This window comes from Lepisosteus oculatus, chromosome 14 (genome assembly GCF_040954835.1).
Source record: "Lepisosteus oculatus isolate fLepOcu1 chromosome 14, fLepOcu1.hap2, whole genome shotgun sequence".
NCBI lineage: Eukaryota > Metazoa > Chordata > Actinopteri > Semionotiformes > Lepisosteidae > Lepisosteus > Lepisosteus oculatus.
Window position 1 is genome coordinate 17,764,162 of NC_090709.1, and position 17,746 is coordinate 17,781,907.

Here is a 17,746-nt window from a genome sequence, read left to right on the forward strand (position 1 = left end):
TAACGTCGTGTAAACGTTTTTCATAGAGTGTAATTGTATTATAGCATGTGCCCCTGACGATTTTCTTGATACGTTATATGTGCTCTTGTTTGTATTGTATGTAGTTTTGTTGTTCAAATAAAACGTAAAAGACACAACTTTCCGGATGCGGCTGCTGTAAAAATAAAATGACATCAAGGGCACGCAGAGGTCTGAAGCCTGTTTCATTTAAGAACTATATCCAGAGGTGTTAAAGAAGTCGAGATCTCACTACGAGAATGGCAGCATCTCAAAAAAAGCAGGTGCAGTTCGTTACACAGTCGTAATGCCACTAAGTCGGACCAGAAGAGCGAAAGCCACCTGGCTTTCTCTGAGCAAGTAATGTGACAAAGAGACACAGTACAGTGGTAACCGAGCCTCTTCCAACTGACTTCAAAAGGGAAGGAGCTGCTTTTTGGCAGTCTCTCGAGAAACTAAGCAAAGTGTTTAAAGATACTTTGTCAGCTTGACATCAAGGCAGAAAACAAAAACTTTCTTGCGTCCACTCAAACCAAATGCGGTTTGCCACCTTTTGCGTTATGCAGGGAATGACGTCTGCCGAGATCACTTTTGAGTCAATGCAAATCGTTATTTTTTTAATAATTGAAAAAAAATGTACTATTTCTTTTCTTAAATATTGATGGTTTAAAAACGTATTTAATGTGAAACGGTCATTGTGACTGTAAAACGGTCAAAATGTTAGTGAAGAAATCAGTCATGTGAGGAAAGGTGAATTGTGGGAGCCTCTTGACTCCCCGTGTCGTGCTGTGTTTCTCTCTCTTTCTACTTGGAGTGGTGCCGTCGCTTCTGGATAAAGTCTGTCGTGGGTCATTCCGGACAAGTCAGGTATGACTGTGCTTCACCACAAGAAGAGACACCTCACTTGCGAGGATCCCAACAGTATATTTCCCCTTTCAGAGCCCATGGGAGTGAATTTCATACACAATTAAAAAAGCCTAATTTTATTTAGAGGCTTCAGACACATTTTTAATTAAAAAAGTGACCTGAAACGCCTTAGCTTTCAGGTTTGCTAGAACCTGTAATAATAAAGGGGTCTCAAACTTTCATTGTCTGATGTAGCTGTCTCTAAAGTTGGCCATGATGTTTTGGAGATGCTGAGATATTGAGAAGAACTCAACTACATGGTGAGAAGTCTGGGTTCAGCACCAGCAGATGGTGAAAAACTCTTAGCTGACCCCAACCTAATTTGAACGCACAACTTTCTGATCTAGAATCAACTACACTACCACTGTGCCACACCCTATAGTCTTCTTTAGCTCCCCAAAGGAGAAAAATCAGTGTCCCAAAAAAAGTGCTTCCTGAAATGTGTTTAACAGAAAGGAAAATGTAGACAGGCTTCCATTTCTGCATTAAGAACTGTTTGTGCTGTCCTGTAATTGAGGAAATATACCACCTAAATCAGCAAAGAGTTCTACGTTTGAATAGTTCTAAATAGATGTAAATGGATATTTACAGACTCTTTCGAAATGTAGGAACATGAAAGCTGTGTGGACCTTGTTTTTATTTACTTTGTTTAACCTTTTTTTCCATAAAGTCTGATTGTATTATTTATGTGCCCCTCACGAGTCTATTAATACGTTATATGTGCTCTTGTTTATATTGAATCTATTTTGTTGTTCAAATAAAAAGTAAAACAAAAACAAATTCCTGATGGGTGCTGCTATAGAAATAAAACAACATCAAGGGTGCTGTACGCAGAGGTCTGTAGCCTGCTCCACAGAAGAACTTTATCCAAAGGTGAATTCGAGATCTCACCATGAGAGGGGAAGCATCTCAGAAAAAGCAGGTGCAGTCGGTTCCATAGTCATAACGCCACTGTCTGACAAGAGCAAAAGCCACCCGGCTTCCTCCGGGCAAGTAATGAGACAAAGAGACAGGACACAGTGGTTAGTGTGGCTGAGGGGTCTAAGGTGCTGGATTAAGGCTCCAGTCTTGTTGGAGGTGTGTGTTTGAATCCCACTGCTGCTAAGAGTTTTTGTGTTACAACCACCAAGTGGAGCAATGTGTTAAAAGCTACTTTATCAGCTTAACATCAAAGCAGGGAGAAAAAAGTGTTTCTTCTTCTCAACACAAATTCTTTTTTCCACCTTCAGCAGGGAAGTTTGTCTACCAAGATCACTTTTGAGTCAGTGCAAATCACAGTGCGCCCTCAATTTTAATGTTGGTTGTGCTCCTTTTATCTGTGAAACGTTAATGTTCTGCATTTTCAAGTCGAGTCATCCTCAGGGGTAGAGCTGATTAAGTCTTTCCGCATAGCGCTCCATCAGAAATAACTTGTCTAAGTTCAAAAGAGATTGTGGGTTTCACTTCAAGCAATCACAAAGCATACCTGGTTGGTTACAAAGCTGAACGTTTTTCCATTTTCTGCTAGAGTATCCACTGGCTTGCCTTTATCAGCTGTCTTGGAAAGATAAGCTGTGCTTCGTCTCAGGAAAAATCATCAGTAATTTTATTCTGTGCGTATGGCCGTTATTTAAAGTATATAAAAATCACGAGTTCATAGATTTATCCAAATATCAACAGCACCTTGTAAACCTGTCATAAGAATTCCTTCAATCCAATAGTTTCACTCCAGGGAAAAGGCAGGGAAACATAGCGAATTCTTATTTAAAGACAACATCTGTATTGGATTGCATGTAAGCAGGCACCACTCAGAATTCCTAATATGATTTTGAATTCAGTTTTGCAGTGCTTTAGTGCTTTACTACTTTCAGAGAGTCCTTTATTGACCTTGCTGAAGCAGAGAAGCGACATAATCACAATTGTGACCAGTTTTTCTGCTGTTTCTGGTTAATAATGATTATTATTTTGAATTTTGATTAGTATTTTTCGTAGCGTTCTTCCTCAGCTTTTAAGATATTTGGTGAGCAAGAACCACTGAGAACGAGTCTAAATAAATCAAGAACACATATGGTACTGCTGTCCTGTGTACAAATGCTTCATCCTAATTGAGCTTTTCAGTGTTGAAGAAGACGTTTCCAATTTCAATTGCTGGTTTCAGAGGATGTGCTACAAGATCACAGATTCATTTGAAAAGATTTGGCTGGGATTCAAACCTGGCTCAATTGCATGAAGGCACCTATACTCAGCAACGAGAGGAAAGGAGAAGGGGCCAGAGGTAGTGTGGCTGAATGGTCTAATATGCTGGATTTTTAGGCTCCACTCTCTCAGGGGCGTGGGTTTAAATCAAACTACTGCCCAATGTTTTAAGACCTTACTTCCTGAGATTTGTAATATGGTCAGTAAAAGCACTTTATGTAAGTATCTCTTATGTCAGCGCTACAAGTCACTTACTGCTCCACAGGACCGGGGTTCAATCCCTGGCATCTTCAGGTGTTTTATATTACTGTACTCACATCGCAATCTTCTGTTGAGTGAGAACTCTTTGCTCGTGTTCATAGAGAGCCAGGTTTACATTTTGAATCTCACCTGGGATTTCCTGAGAGATCATTCAGCGAGCGAGTCCTCCCTCTGGACACGGCACTGAGCTGAAAGCTGCACGAATTCCTCACTGCGTGTCCTGTACTATTACAGGTGGTCCAGCGTAAATGTGCAGCACAGTGATATGAACACCTTGAACTTTTTCTGTATGTGAAGGAAAATGCAAAAGAGCATGTAAAGTATTGATCATATAAAATATCCATGGTACAACTCGAGAAAAAACTGAAGCACAAAACAACGACTTTTGATGATTACAAGAGATTCAAGAAACACAACCGTCCACAGATGGGTTCGGATCCTGAACGCATAAGTCAAAAGAACAAAAGCAAAGTAAACTCTCTTCATTGTCTTATAGTTTATGTAATAAAACAATTTTTTTCTTTCTTTATAATTTCTTACTGTTGATAGACGATTTATTGAATTTTAACAGAATCACAACAACAAACATTTGGGGTTAAACTGTTATTCACATACTCTAACAAAGAGAAATGTTAGTGTCTTCCAGTGTGTGAGCCAATTTCTAAAAAAATTAAAAAATAAGTTATAGAAATTGAATTGTTCTACTTTTTAGGCTTGCATAGTCTTATTCATATTTCAGTTAAGCCTTTTCTTCTGTAGTAATTTCATTTGATATTAAAATTAGTCCTGATTTACAAGAATTTTGTAATAAGTTTCAATTTAGAAAAATCGTGCCCAGAAGCTACCAAAACTGGTAATGTTCACATAATGTGTAATGCCAAAGCAGCAGTTGGGGTGGGAAACAAAAGGCATTTCTTGGTATGAATTGTAAAACTTCATAGATGGTGTTCTAGGACTTCTCGCTTCAGATAAAGCTGTCAATACATCATAGATTTCTACTCAATCAATATCTGCAGAGTTATCACTACCGAACGCTAAATATAGATCCTGGCAATAATTCATGAGTTGTTCGTTAGAAAATTGTTTATGGTTTTTTTTAACATATTTTCAATACCAGACAAAAAGTCGGAAGTTTCAATTTCATGCAACTGATGACATCTCTCTTCGATGGAATTTATAAGTACAGTACATCCAAAATACTGCGGAATCAATCAGATTTACATGTTTCTTGTGGATCCAGAAGATCATTTTGAGACTCAAAACATGCCTGTCTTTTCTTTTTTCGAGGACGAAGGAGTAGCAGCAGTAGTAGAAGCTATGCAAGAACGTGTTTAGAGTTCAGCACTTCTCATTTCTAATGCAGAGCCATCGAAAAGCACCGCCAGTGATAAAAGAAATTGCAGAATTGGTCTGTTCATGCTGCCTACACGCTTTGAATTGCTGGCATTTTCTGCAAGCGTTCCTTTTTGAGGGTTCATGAAATTCCTCACATTTGAGCCAACACTAAAATATTTCATTCGGGGTCGCCTAATTCATAGTGCAAACCGAATCTACAGGGGAATGCTGTGGCACATGAAGCCGTTTGTTATTCTGTTGTGAGGTGTGAGGGGCGGAATGCAAATCAAGTTGGTGAATAGAAAATGAAACAGGAGTCACTTCTTGAGCTACGAATTCCAAAAAGTATGAAAACCTGTGCATTTTAACAGTGCAGAATACTCACAAATTGCACTGAGTTGCTTGCTTTCTTCTGCTGCTTTTATATTTCAGTCATTCACTGTCAGCTAGCACTGGAACAATTCAAGAGAGGTAAAAACGGAAGCTGTCAGGAGTGGGATTTGAACCCACGCCTCCATTTGGAGACCAGAACACCCAAGCCAGCTGGAAAGACACATGTCCTTGAGTCTGGCGCCTTAGACCACTCGGCCACCCTGACAAGCAAAAGCAAGCGGTCTGCTGAATGCACCAGTAGTTGACTAAACTGAGTTTCTTCCCTGAAATTATTTGCTTGCGAAGACCCAAGTTGCCTTGAATGGATCTTGGAAATCAAATATACGGATGGATTGTTATTCGGTTGTGAGTTTTGAGGGGCGTATTATAAATTGAGTTGGTGAAAAGGCGCTTTTTGTTAGTCTGTCGGGAGGCTGCACAAGGTGTTTAGAGGGAGAACTTCTAAAAGGCAGGCTCTCTATGTTTAACATCAAGAAAGATTTTTTTTTTCTCAATGGAAATGCTCTTTGGCGCTTTCAGCTTTACGTAGGGAACAATGTCTGCCGAGACCACTTTTGAGCCAGTGCGAATGGTAATGTGCCACCAAGTACATTTAATATTGGCTGTGGTAGCGAGCTGCTTTTGTTTGTGAAGCTTTTACTTCTTTAAGCTGAATCATCGGCAGGAGTAGCTTATTAAATCTTTGCTCATTGTGCTCCATCAGAAATACCTTGTCCATGTTCAAAAGAGATCAGGGGATTTACTTCATGCTTTCACATGGCATACCTTACACGAAAGATTTAAATGGGGAATTGATTGTGCTTCTTGATGTTGTGCCTGTGGTTGTCTTGGTTACAATGGTGAACGTTCTTCCACGTTCTGCTAGAGTGTCCACTGGGTGGGCTTTATCAATTGGCTCGGATAGGTCATCAGTGCTCCGTCTCCAGAAAAATAATCAGCACTGTCTTTTTTCTGTGCGCATGACCGCCTTTTAAAACATATAAAATCACGAGTTCATTGATTTCTCCAAATAACAACAATACATTTTAACCCTTCAATCCAATAGTTTTACTCCAAGTGAAAAGCAGCGCAATATATAGAGAGATGATATTCAAAGATTTCAACGTTCTTGTTGGATTGCCTGTATGCAGATATCGCTCAGAATTGCTAATATGATTTTAATTCAGTTTTTCTCTACTACTTTAAGAGTCTTTTATTGACCTTGCTGAAGCAGAGAAGTGACATAATCACAAATGCGACCAGTTGTGCAGCTGTTTCTGGTTAATAATGATGAATGCGAAATAAAAAACAGCTCCTTGCACTAAGAGCAAGAGCAACCAACGGGCTCGCTTGTTGAGTTGGGTATTTTCCGAGCTACTCTTCCTTAGCTGTGTAGAGGTTTGATGGGTTTACTGAGACAACTATTCATTGTAGCAGTAATCACGAGGTGGTTCGCTGTGGTTTTTAGAAAATCAATCGTCAGAACAACTAACAACGCACACATACATGTTCAATACACGAGATACAGTTATTAATATAAATTGTGCACCAAACATATACCAGTCTGCCTGGATACAAGCGGCAGACCTTACTGTGAGGATTATCAATATACAAGGAATATAATCTCGAAGAGATGCAAACACAAAGAGATACACAACAGAGAATATATGTCAATATATATCGTTCGGTTACCAAATCGCTAATCAGTGTTATTTCCCACTGTTACTCTAAACTCGGAAGTAAATGCAATACTCGTGAATTAAATTGATAACAACTTGTGTTGAGGTACAATTGAATTCTCGAGACACAATGTAGGACATGGGGTTTACTTATCCACTGTGTATGGATTTGGAATTTCCCGGCACGAACACCAAACCAGCTGACAGGCTCTGTTGCAGCCTTGGTTCCAGTGGTTGTCCAATGGGCGTTGTCCCGTCATCCTCTGGCTACCGGCCAACCAGTAGAGGTGCAGCTCGGAGTTGGACGGGCGGAGGAATCTAACTGCGATGCACAGGGCAGTCGTTGCTCCGAGGGGATCTACCAGCAGTCCGGCTGGCTAGTAGAAAGTATCTATGCACAGAGTGTGACCGCAAGTCCGCACAAGTCACTCTTTTGCCCGGGAAGAAGCTGGTTCGTTCCCGGACCAGCGCTGCTACTGAATAAGCTATTCAGGTTGTCGATGAGGGTCCAACTGTAGGCTGCCGTTGATGAAGCGGAGCATTCACGTTGGTAGAATTCTGAGTACGTACGGGATCCTCGGCCTCGCGCTTAGAACAAAGTCCAAGTCCCAGTGCAGACAACAGCAGTTATCATGTGATTGTCTCTGAGGATGCGCGAAAATGGCCAAGGAGAGCCCCGATCTGAGGTTGCGCTCCCTTTTTAACCAAGACACAGATGTGTGCTGATTGGTTGAGATTTTGGCGGGCATTGGAGACCCACGTGGTGTTACCACGCCCTGCCAATCCCTGATTGGTTGATCAAGGTGAGATATGAGTCACTTACTCTTGACACTTAGGAATGCAGTCCAGATGTCCATTCGGCACTCCCTAGACAGATAGGCACCAATGGATGACCATTGATCATGATAGCCAGGCTAAGCTAAGTGCATCCCCGTTTGGGAGCTGTCCCTTATCAAAAGAAAATATCTTAAATCAGCCTGCATGAATACTTTCTCTGTGGCTGCACCACAGAGATGGAGAGTGAGATGGGGCCTCATTTAGGAAAGCACAGCAACGCTTAATTCTGTCTTATTACCAAGTATTGCTGCTACAACTGCTTAAATTCAAACTAAACAGGACTATGGGAATGAGATTTGATTTCGAACTGGGATTTAAATAAATAGGACCACTGCACTACATTGTGCTTTATGTAAGACAAAAGGTGGGCTTCCTGTGTTTTCGATAACTCAGTTGTACGAGCGGAGGAATATAGTGGAAACAGCTGGGAACTCTTTGCTCTCTGGTTTGAATCTGGCTGGAAGAAAGGTGTTTTTTATGTTCTTTAATCAAAAAGTGAAAATGTATCTTTCACTTAGTTGTCTTATTTTCTAGGCTTGTAGACTCCTCACTCTTCCTAAAAGAAAGTGCTGCAGATAAAGATACAGTAGTTGTCAGAAGTTTAGTTCAGTGGTAGAGCACATACAGGCTGTATGTGGTTGTTTTCAATCGCCGGCGTCTCCACTCTGGATTTCTTCCTAAGCGCGATATCTTTCCTTACTTGTGTGTGAATTTCAGCGCGACACATAAACCCTTTGTCTGTTTTATAAAGATTATATTTTAAATCAGTTAAAACAAAAAAAGTACCAATTACATACATGTAGAAAACACATGTATCTAATTTGAAAATTTGGGCAATGTATTACTAGTAGTGGAGCTGAGCTCACAGAAGAGCAGTTGATATTGTTAAACCACGTATTATTTTTAAATGACGCTACTAAGCACTGGCACGGTGTTTGTGCAGTCCTACCCAAGCTTTCTATCGACTGGATGAGTCTCCTGTTCCATCTCCAATTCTTTCCGCACATTTCACCTGTTTCACCACCGTTATCATTAGACTATAGCCACTAATACGAGAATACTGTTCTGAAAGACTGTCTTAAATAATAATGTTGAAAAGGTTAATGATAAGAGTTTTTTTCATTAAGGTAACCATACATTTGCCTGTATAGTACAACTTATTATCTGTATCCACAAATCCCCAATATTAATGCTGTCTCCTGAGAAACAGAAGTGTAGAGTCAAATAATATTACAACAAATCTATTCAATTAACACCCCTATGTGACAGAACACATTTAAGACTTACACCCCTTTTAAATATGTATTTCCTTCATTTCAGTTCTCTCCCCGGGATACCTGAAAATTCATTATAGTATAATAAAGTCTGTGCATGCATTACCTGTAATACAGCTACTAATATAGATAACTTTAAACTTCATTATTAAGATATTACACTTTTATTAATAAAATATGTATTGATAAAATTCCTTGTGAATAATTGTAGTGTCTGGAAAGCAATTGTTCATTACTTAATGACGATATTATTTCCACTACATTCAGGACAGTTCCAATGTAATCTATTGTTCCACTTCGTCTGCTTAGTCTCCTACTTTAGTAACATCTAATGGGGAGCAGCTGTTATTTTAGGTTTGTTGCAATTGAGAACAGGTTTGCTACAGAGCTGCTGACAAATTTCAGCAGCCAGTTTGTTGCAACTGACCCGTTGTAGCTACCAATCAGAAAAAAAAACAAACGCAACAACTTCAAAAGAGAAAGAACATTAAAAACAAATCTGGGGAACAACATAAACACAGAATCTAATGCAGAACTTTATCAAGTCTTCAGTGCTCCTCTTGTCTCAGTAGACCTCTCTCATATATTTGTGTACAGGTCAACTGGAGGCACACAGCTGTAATTTAAGTAGGGAGCTGCATCACAGCATGCGTGGGCTGCAAATGGAAAAGTATAGGTTTATTCCATGCTGAAAATAGAAGTAAACACAACGTTTCAGCTGTGGAGCCTTCTTTGATTGTGACTCTAAATAAATCTTTACTTGTTCGTTTGATGTTAATTTATCTCCATCAAATACCTAGGAGTATCTAAACTCGACAGTTGCTCTCAGTAGCTAAAGACACTGCTCCAGGTGAGGCTTGAACTCACAACCTTGGCATGACTCCGCTGTGCACTGCTGTATAATTACCACGCACTGACCGATTGCACCACTGGAGCTGTGCAACTTGTGTTCTTCATACAGACTGACGCTGCAGAAACACAGGGTGAAAACGGTTTCGGTTGTGGATCCATCTATACATGGGGAACACTAAAATAGCAAGGAAAATACAAGAAAAGAAACTGAAAGAATTGTGCTAACAGCAAAGGGGAACTGAGGGAGGTGGTCGGATAAGTAAATCAGCCTCGCAGATTATTTGTATCGACATTTTTTGAGTCAATCAGCAAACAGATTTCTCTTCATGTGCCTTAAACTGTGCAGTTTGTATCTTCGCTGTAGATAGGTTTCTTCAGAAGTCCGGTAAACTGACAATAATGGAGAACAAGCTGACGCACCCCGTCGTGAAGACCCTCTGTAAGGTGATTACACGTTTCAATTTCAAGTCGCCTCCTTTACACTCAATTGCAGCCCCGAAACTGAGAGAAAGCATGAGAAATGGCTTCAGTTTCAATGTGAAAGTGCAGTACAGGCTCGATGGCTTCACATCTCCCATCAATCAAATAAAATTGCAGTAAAGCGATCTAAATATGACTCTGAAGTACTGGGAAAGATGATTATTTTGAGCGTGCCTCCAAGGGTCTGCTACGAGGCTTAAGTTGGCTTCTTATTCGCCAGCTTCTTATGCGTGTTTTTCGTTCCACCTTAAATGGTGCTGCTGTGATGTTATGTCGCCTTTCGCCTGTAGATGGCTCTCTTCGATCAGTACTAATCCGGCTGGAATACTGTAGACATCTTCACTGAAAAGGAATATCCAAATAAATAGCGACTGTCCAAATTATATTTTTGTATGGAATAGATTTCAGAAAATCGCAAACCAATTTTAAAAACTCACCACAACACAGACTTACACTGGGAAAAGGTGACTGTACTTTCTGCTTATTGCTACGGCCTTCCCCCCGATTATGAAAATGTCTCACAGTTCTGACACCGATGTGTGAAAGACAATGAAACAGACTATCAAAATCCTGAAGTACAAGAAATTTTAATGCACCAGTTTTTTAAATATGACCCTCTGATCCTGGGATGTCAGGATACATTTCGAAAAAGTATGGCACGAATTGCACGAATTGCAATGGCACAAATTGTTGAGAATATCACTGACCTTGCCGATATTTGCAGGGGATACGAATGTTTTGCACATGTTGAACTACAACACGTAAAAATTGAGCTTCTTAGTCAATATCACCGGGAATGTCCAATAATGACGAACATCAGTAGCTTCAAGGAAACTTAGACTCGCACATGGAGTTTTATCTTCGAATGGAGGGTGGGAGAATTCATTTATACTCTCGTTGCTCATTAGCTAAACTATTTTAAAAATATGACACAGATTTGTTCGAGAAACTTTTAATCGCCTTAAAGAGAGTCTTCTTGAAGATGTGCACCAGCTAGCTCTCCACTGTCAATTGACAGGACTTTAGAAGAAACTGTTCTCATACAACCAACATACAAATTACACATCTTAAGGAACAAATCCGTGTACTAAATAACATAAAACTGTCGCTGCAAATTATCACCAAGCTGTTTTATGTGTCTGACCACCTCTTTCCTACTTTGCAGCGAGCACAAATCTTTTTGTTTCTTCATCGCTATTTTACTGTCTCTTTCCCCCATGTGGAGATGGATCCACAGCCGAAACTTTAGGTCAATTCCTGTTACTCTGTCTGATTGAAAGAGCTGTATTAAAGGCACTCCCATCTCTGCAGGAAAGTTATTGCTGCTCTCAACACAATATACTGCAGCCAAATATAGCGATACTGTCACTGCCTGTGGGCCACGTGTTCCTACTGTCAGTCTATTATGTCATGTTCATCCACACCCAGAAACATTACTGCTGGAGCATAAGAGTTATATAGGCGCAGTCCATAGAGCAAGAATCTCTTAATCTCAGAACTGTGGGTTCAGCCCCCACATCGGGTCCCTCTGTGTCAATTTGATCCCCCAATCCTTCTAGCATGACCTGATGGCGTAACAGTGATACCCAGTACCCAGCGAAATTCAGCATTCTTTCCACATCGGCCGAACAAGAGTTTGTCTAAATCGAGGGAGATCTGCTCACAAGCAAGTATTAAACACTTCAGCATTTACTGTTCGAATACCACACTTTGTCAAAACACTGCCGCTTCTTAAGCTAATAAGTAACGGTTTTTGAGCACGCATTGTATTGTTAATGCTTATATTAAAAAAGCATAAATTCACATAATGGAATTTTGACGGAACAAAGTAGTCCAGCCCCTTTACAACATTACATACCCACTGATTAAAGCTTAAAACTACAGCAGCAGGAGTAACAATAATGGCAACAACATGTTTGGAGTTCGGCATTTCATTTATTCTGCGGAAACATCGTATCGGAATGAACTGCCCGAGATAAAAGAGTTGCTGCTTCAGATCGTTTTTACAGAGCATTGCGTTGTTCTGTTCATGCTGACTACACGCTTTAAATTTGTCATTTACTGCAAGCGTTGCTTTTCCGGGTTTTTCTGAAATTCCTCGCATTTGAGCCAGCACTAAAATATTTCATTCCCGTCGCTGAATACATCGTGGAAACGGTATTTGCAACCGAATGCTGTCACACATGAAACCTTTTTGTTATTCGGTTCTGAAGTTTGAAAATGAAAATAAAACGGGGGTCACCTCATAGGCTTGAAAGAAGTCCAAGCAGCATAAAAACCCGCGAATTCTCACAAAGGCTGCACCTTTCTTCTGCTGCTTTTATAAATCAGCCTAAAACATTTGAATGCATACCTTACTGCTGCTAACCACATTCACGTGTTTACAAAGCTTTTTTCTGTCCGTTATGTTTTTGCTAAATAGTTTCTCCGTTTCCCTCGTACTGTGATTGTCAGCGAGCACAACAAGACTGAAACAGTGTAAAGGCAGGTAAAAAAGACAGGGTAAAACGCCTGACTGTCGGGAGTGGGATTTGAACCCGTGCCTCTATTTGGAGAGCGAAACACAAAGCTTAAAAGACACGAATCTGAATTTGCTGTTTTTAACCGCTCGCCTATCCTGAAAAAAATGTGTGCTGCTTGCACTAGTTGCATGCGATTTTCCGTAACTTTAGGACGATTGATACGACTGGACGAACACAATTTGTGGCGTTTAGCATGATAGGACTTTCGGAGACACAGGCCACACACTCACAGCCCACTCAGTATTGATGGAACGGAAGTGGAAACAGTCACCAGCTTTAGGTTTTTGGGAATTCACATCTCTAAAGATCTAACCTGGACTGTGAACACTGACTCTATCATGAAGAAGGCTCAGCAGCTCCTTTATTTCTTGAGGTGCCTCAAGCGATGGGGGATGCCAATACATGTGTTGGTGAACTTCTACCGCTGCACTATCGAGAGCGTCCTCACCAACGGGATCACCGTGTGGTATGGCAACACCTCTTCGCGAGAAAGGCACTGCAGAGAATGGTAAATATGGCCCAGAAGATCATCGGCTGCGGTCTCACCAAGATTAAACAGCTCTATGAGGACCGCTGCCGTGGTAGAATTCTGGCCATCACAGAGGACAGTCACCACCCCGGGCATGAGCTCTTCACCCCACTGCCCTCAGGCAAGAGATATAAGAGCATACGGACACTTACCACTAGATTCTTCAATAGCTTTTATCCACAAGCAGTGAGACTGGCGATCACATTTAGCCATCCCCCTCGGACCACACCTACACCATCACCATCTACCTCATTTTAATTTATTTATTGTACGTCTCCAGTCATTGTTTACACGTCTGTATTGTTTATATTCAAACTGTCTGCATGTTTACTTGCACATTGTCTATTGTTTGTTTGTACATTGTCTTGATGCACTGTTTGCACTTTGTTTTGTTTTTTTACACTTGTTTTACAATCGAGAGACTTTCTGTAAGTAAGAATTCCATTGTACCAGCACCGGTTACATATGGCAATAAAGTTCAAGTCAAGTCAAATGTGAGGAATTTCAGAAAAATCTGGAAAAGCAACGCTTGCAGTAAATTACAAATTTAAAGCGTGTAGTCAGCATGAACAGAACAATGCAATGCTCTGGAAAATATGATCTGAAGCTGCAATTACTCTTTTATCTCGGGCAGTTCATTCCGATACGATGTTTCCGCAGAATAAATGAAATGCCGAACTCCAAACATGTTCTTGCCATTATTATTACTCCTGCTACTGTAGTTTTAAGCTTTAATCAGTGGGTATGTAATGTTGTAAAGGGGCTGGACTACTTTGTTCCGTCAAAATTCCATTATGTGAATTTATGCTTTTTTAATATAAGCATTAACAATACAATGCATGCTCAAAAACCGTTACTTATTAGCTTAAGAAGCGGCAGTGTTTTGACAAAGTGCGGTATTCAAACAGTAAATGCTGAAGTGTTTAATACTTGATTGAGAGCAGATCTCCCTCGATTTAGACAAACTTTTGTTCGGCCGATGATTTCAGATCAAAATCTGAATCAAGTGGAAAGAAAGCTGAATTACGCTGGGTACTGGGTATCACTGTTACGCCATCAGGTCATGCTAGGAGGATTTGGGGGATCAAACTGACAAAGAGGGACCCAATGTGGGGACTGAACCCACAGTTCTGAGATTAAGAGATTCTTGCTCTATCAACTGCACCTATAACTCTTGTGCTACAGCAGTAATGTTTCTGGGTGTGGATGAACATGACATAATAGGCTGACAGCAGGAACATGTGGCCCACAGGCAGTGACAGTATCGCTATCACATTTGGCTGCAGTATATTGTGTTGAGAGCAGCAATAACTTTCCTGCAGAGATGGGAGTGCCTTTCATACAGCTCTTTCAATCGGACAGAGTAACAGGAACCGACCTAAAGTTTCGGCTGTGGATCCATCTCCGCATGGGGGAAAGAGACAGTAAAATAGCAATGAAGAAACAGAAAGAATTGTGCTCGCTGCAAAGTAGGAAAGAGGTGGTCAGATACATAAAACAGCTTGGTGATAATTTGCAGCGACAGTTTTATGTTATTTAGTACACGGATTTCTCTTCATGTTCCTTAAGATGTGTAATTTGTATGTTGGTTGTATGAGAACAGTTTCTTCTCAAGTCCTGTCAATTGACAGTGAAGAGCTAGCTGGTGCACATCTTCAAGAAGACTCTCTTTAAGGCAATTACAAGTTTCTCAAACAAATCTGTGTCATATTTTTAAAATAATTTAGCTAATGAGCAACGAGAGTATAAATTAATTCTCCCAATCTCCATACAAAGATAAAACTCCATGTGTGAGTCTAAGTTTCTTTGAGGCTACTGATGTACGTCATTATTGGACATTCCCAGTGATATTGACTAAGGAGCTCAATTTTTACATGTTGTAGTTCAACATGTGCAAAACATTCGTATCCCCTGCAAATATCGGCAAGGTCAGTGATATTCTCAACAATGCGTGACATTGCAATTCCTGCCATACTTTTTCCCGATGTATTCTGACATGCCAAGATCAGAGGGTCATATTTAAAAAACTGGTGCATTAAAATTGTTTGTACTTCAGGATTTTGATAGTCTGTTACATTGTCTTTCACACGTCAGTGTCAGAACTGTGAGACATTTTCATAATCGGGGGGGAGGCCGTAGAAATAAGCAGAAAGTGCAATCACTTTTTCCCAGTGTAAGTCCGTGTTATGGTGAGTTTTTAAAATTGGTTTGCGATTTTCTGAAATATATTCCATACAAAAATATAGTTTGGACAGTCGCTATTTGGATATTCCCTTTCAGTGAAGATGTCTACAGTTTTCCAGCCGGATTAGTACTGATCGAAGAGAGCCATCTACAGGCGAAAGGCGACATAACATCACAGCAGCAGCATTTAAGGTGGAACGAAAAACACGCATAAGAAGCTGGCGAATAAGAAGCCAACTTCAGCCTCGTAGCAGACCCTGGGAGGGACGCTCAAAATAATCATCTTTCCCAGTACTTCAGAGTCTTATTTAGATCGCTTCACTGAAATTTTATTTGATTGATTGGAGATGTGAAGCCATCGAGCCTGAACTGCGCTTCACATTGAAATTGAAGCCATTTCTCATGTTCTCTCAGTGTCGGGGAAGCAATTGCGTGTAAAGGAGGCGACTTGAAAATGAAACGTGTAATCACCTTACAGAGGGTCTTCACGACGCGGTGCGTCAGCTAGTTCTCCATTATTGTCAATTTACTGGACTTCTGAAGAAACCTATCTACAACGAAAATACAAACTGCACAGTTCAAGGCACATGAAGAGAAATCAGTGTGCCAATTGACTCAAAAATGTCGCTACAAACAATCTGATTTACTTGTCCGACCACCTCCCTCCGTCCCCCTTTGCTGTTAGCACAATTCTTTCAGTTTCTTTTCTTGTATTCTCCTTGCTATTTCAGTGTTCCCCATGTATAGATGGATCCACAACCGAAACCGTTTTCACCCTGTGTTTCTGCAGCGTCAGTCTGTATGAGGAGCTCACTTTGCACAGCTCCAGTGGCGCAATCGGTCAGCGCGCGGTACTTATACAGCAGTGCACAGCGAAGTTATGCCGAGGTTGTGAGTTCGAGCCTCACCTGGAGCAGCGTCTTTAGCTACTGAAAGCAACTGTCAAGTTTAGATATTATTAGGTATCTGATGGAGATAAAATAACATCAAACGAAGAAGTAAAGGTTTACTTCGAGTCACAATCAAATAAGGCTCCACAGCTGAAACATTGTGTTTCCTTCTCTTTTCAGCATGGAATAAACCTTGACTTTTTCCTTTGAAGCCCATGCATTCTGACGCAGCTCCCTACTTAAATTAACATCAGCTGTGTACCTCCAGCTGACCTGTACACAAATATATGAGAGAGGTCTACTGAGACAAGAGGAGCACTGAAGACTTGAAAAAGCTCTCGAATTAGACTCTGTGTTTTTGTTGTTCCCCAGATTTGTTTTTAATGTTCTTTTTCTTTTGAAGTTGTTGCATTTGTTTTATGTTTTTTTTTTGTAGTTGTTAGACTACTACAGGGATTTACCTAGGTTCCTGGAAGACTTCTTGTTTTGTGTTTGTTGTGTTTTCGGGTTACAATTTTTTTTTTCTATTTATAGGACCCCACGCATTACTATGGGAGTAGATAACTTTAGTTCTTACATTGTACCTGAAATTACCACATAAACTACTACTCTGTTTCCCTTTTTTTAAAAGGCACAAGTGAAGTTTGTTTTTCCTTGCTGCTGATTGGTAGCTACAATGGGTCAATTGCAATAAACCCATATACAATAAACTCCACTGAAATTTGTCAGCAGCTCTGTACTAAACCTGTTCTCAATTGCAACAAACCTAAAATAACAGCTGCTGCCCGTTAGATGTTACTGCATTAGGAGTCTAGCTTAAACCACCTCTTCATAGGTTTTAAGCTACTCAGTAGCGGACTAAGCAGAACAATCGATCACATTAGAACTGTCTTGAATGTAATGGAAATAATGTACTCATTAAGTAACAAGCTTATGCACCACTTGCTTAAAAATTATTATTATATTTAACTAAAATTGCTTTCCAGACACCACAAATATTCACAATGAATGTTATCATTACACGTATTTACTAATAAAAGTGTTATTTATTAATAATTAAGTTCCATGTATATTTTTATTAGTAGCTGTATTACAAGTAATGCATATACAGTCTTTATTATAGTTAGTTTTCAGTTATCCTGGGGAGGGAAGAGAATGGAAATTAAGGAAATAAAAATTTAAAGGGCTTTTAAGTCTTCAATGTGTTCTGTCATAGCTGTGTGTTGTCATATCTGGGTGTTAGTTTAGTATATTTGTTGTATTATTTATTGTGATTTAACACTACACTTGTGTTTCTCAGGAGAAAGCAGTAAGATTTTGTTTTATTTGAGGGTACAGAAAATTGTATTGTACGGCCAAATGTAAGGTTACGTTAAGAAAACATTATTGTTACCTTTTGCAACGTTATTTATTTAAGACGGTTCTTCAGAATAGTGTCCCTTACGTATCTGTG

At 40.1% G+C, this 17,746-nt stretch overlaps 1 protein-coding gene and 2 non-coding genes across 3 annotated transcripts in view; 1 reads left to right on the forward strand and 2 right to left on the reverse strand.

Annotated features, from left to right (window-relative positions):
* The window catches only part of LOC138242792 (zinc finger protein 271-like), a 781,993-nt gene that overhangs the window by 711,250 nt on the left and 52,997 nt on the right, over window positions 1-17,746 (reverse strand). The gene's annotated exons all lie outside the window — the stretch shown is intronic.
* Window positions 5,160-5,272, reverse strand: trnal-caa (transfer RNA leucine (anticodon CAA)). Its single transcript has 2 exons — window positions 5,235-5,272; window positions 5,160-5,205 (listed from the first exon to the last, which is right to left on the reverse strand). It is a non-coding gene; the product is annotated as a tRNA-Leu (tRNA).
* Window positions 16,226-16,319, forward strand: trnai-uau (transfer RNA isoleucine (anticodon UAU)). The gene is made up of 2 exons: window positions 16,226-16,263; window positions 16,284-16,319. It is a non-coding gene; the product is annotated as a tRNA-Ile (tRNA).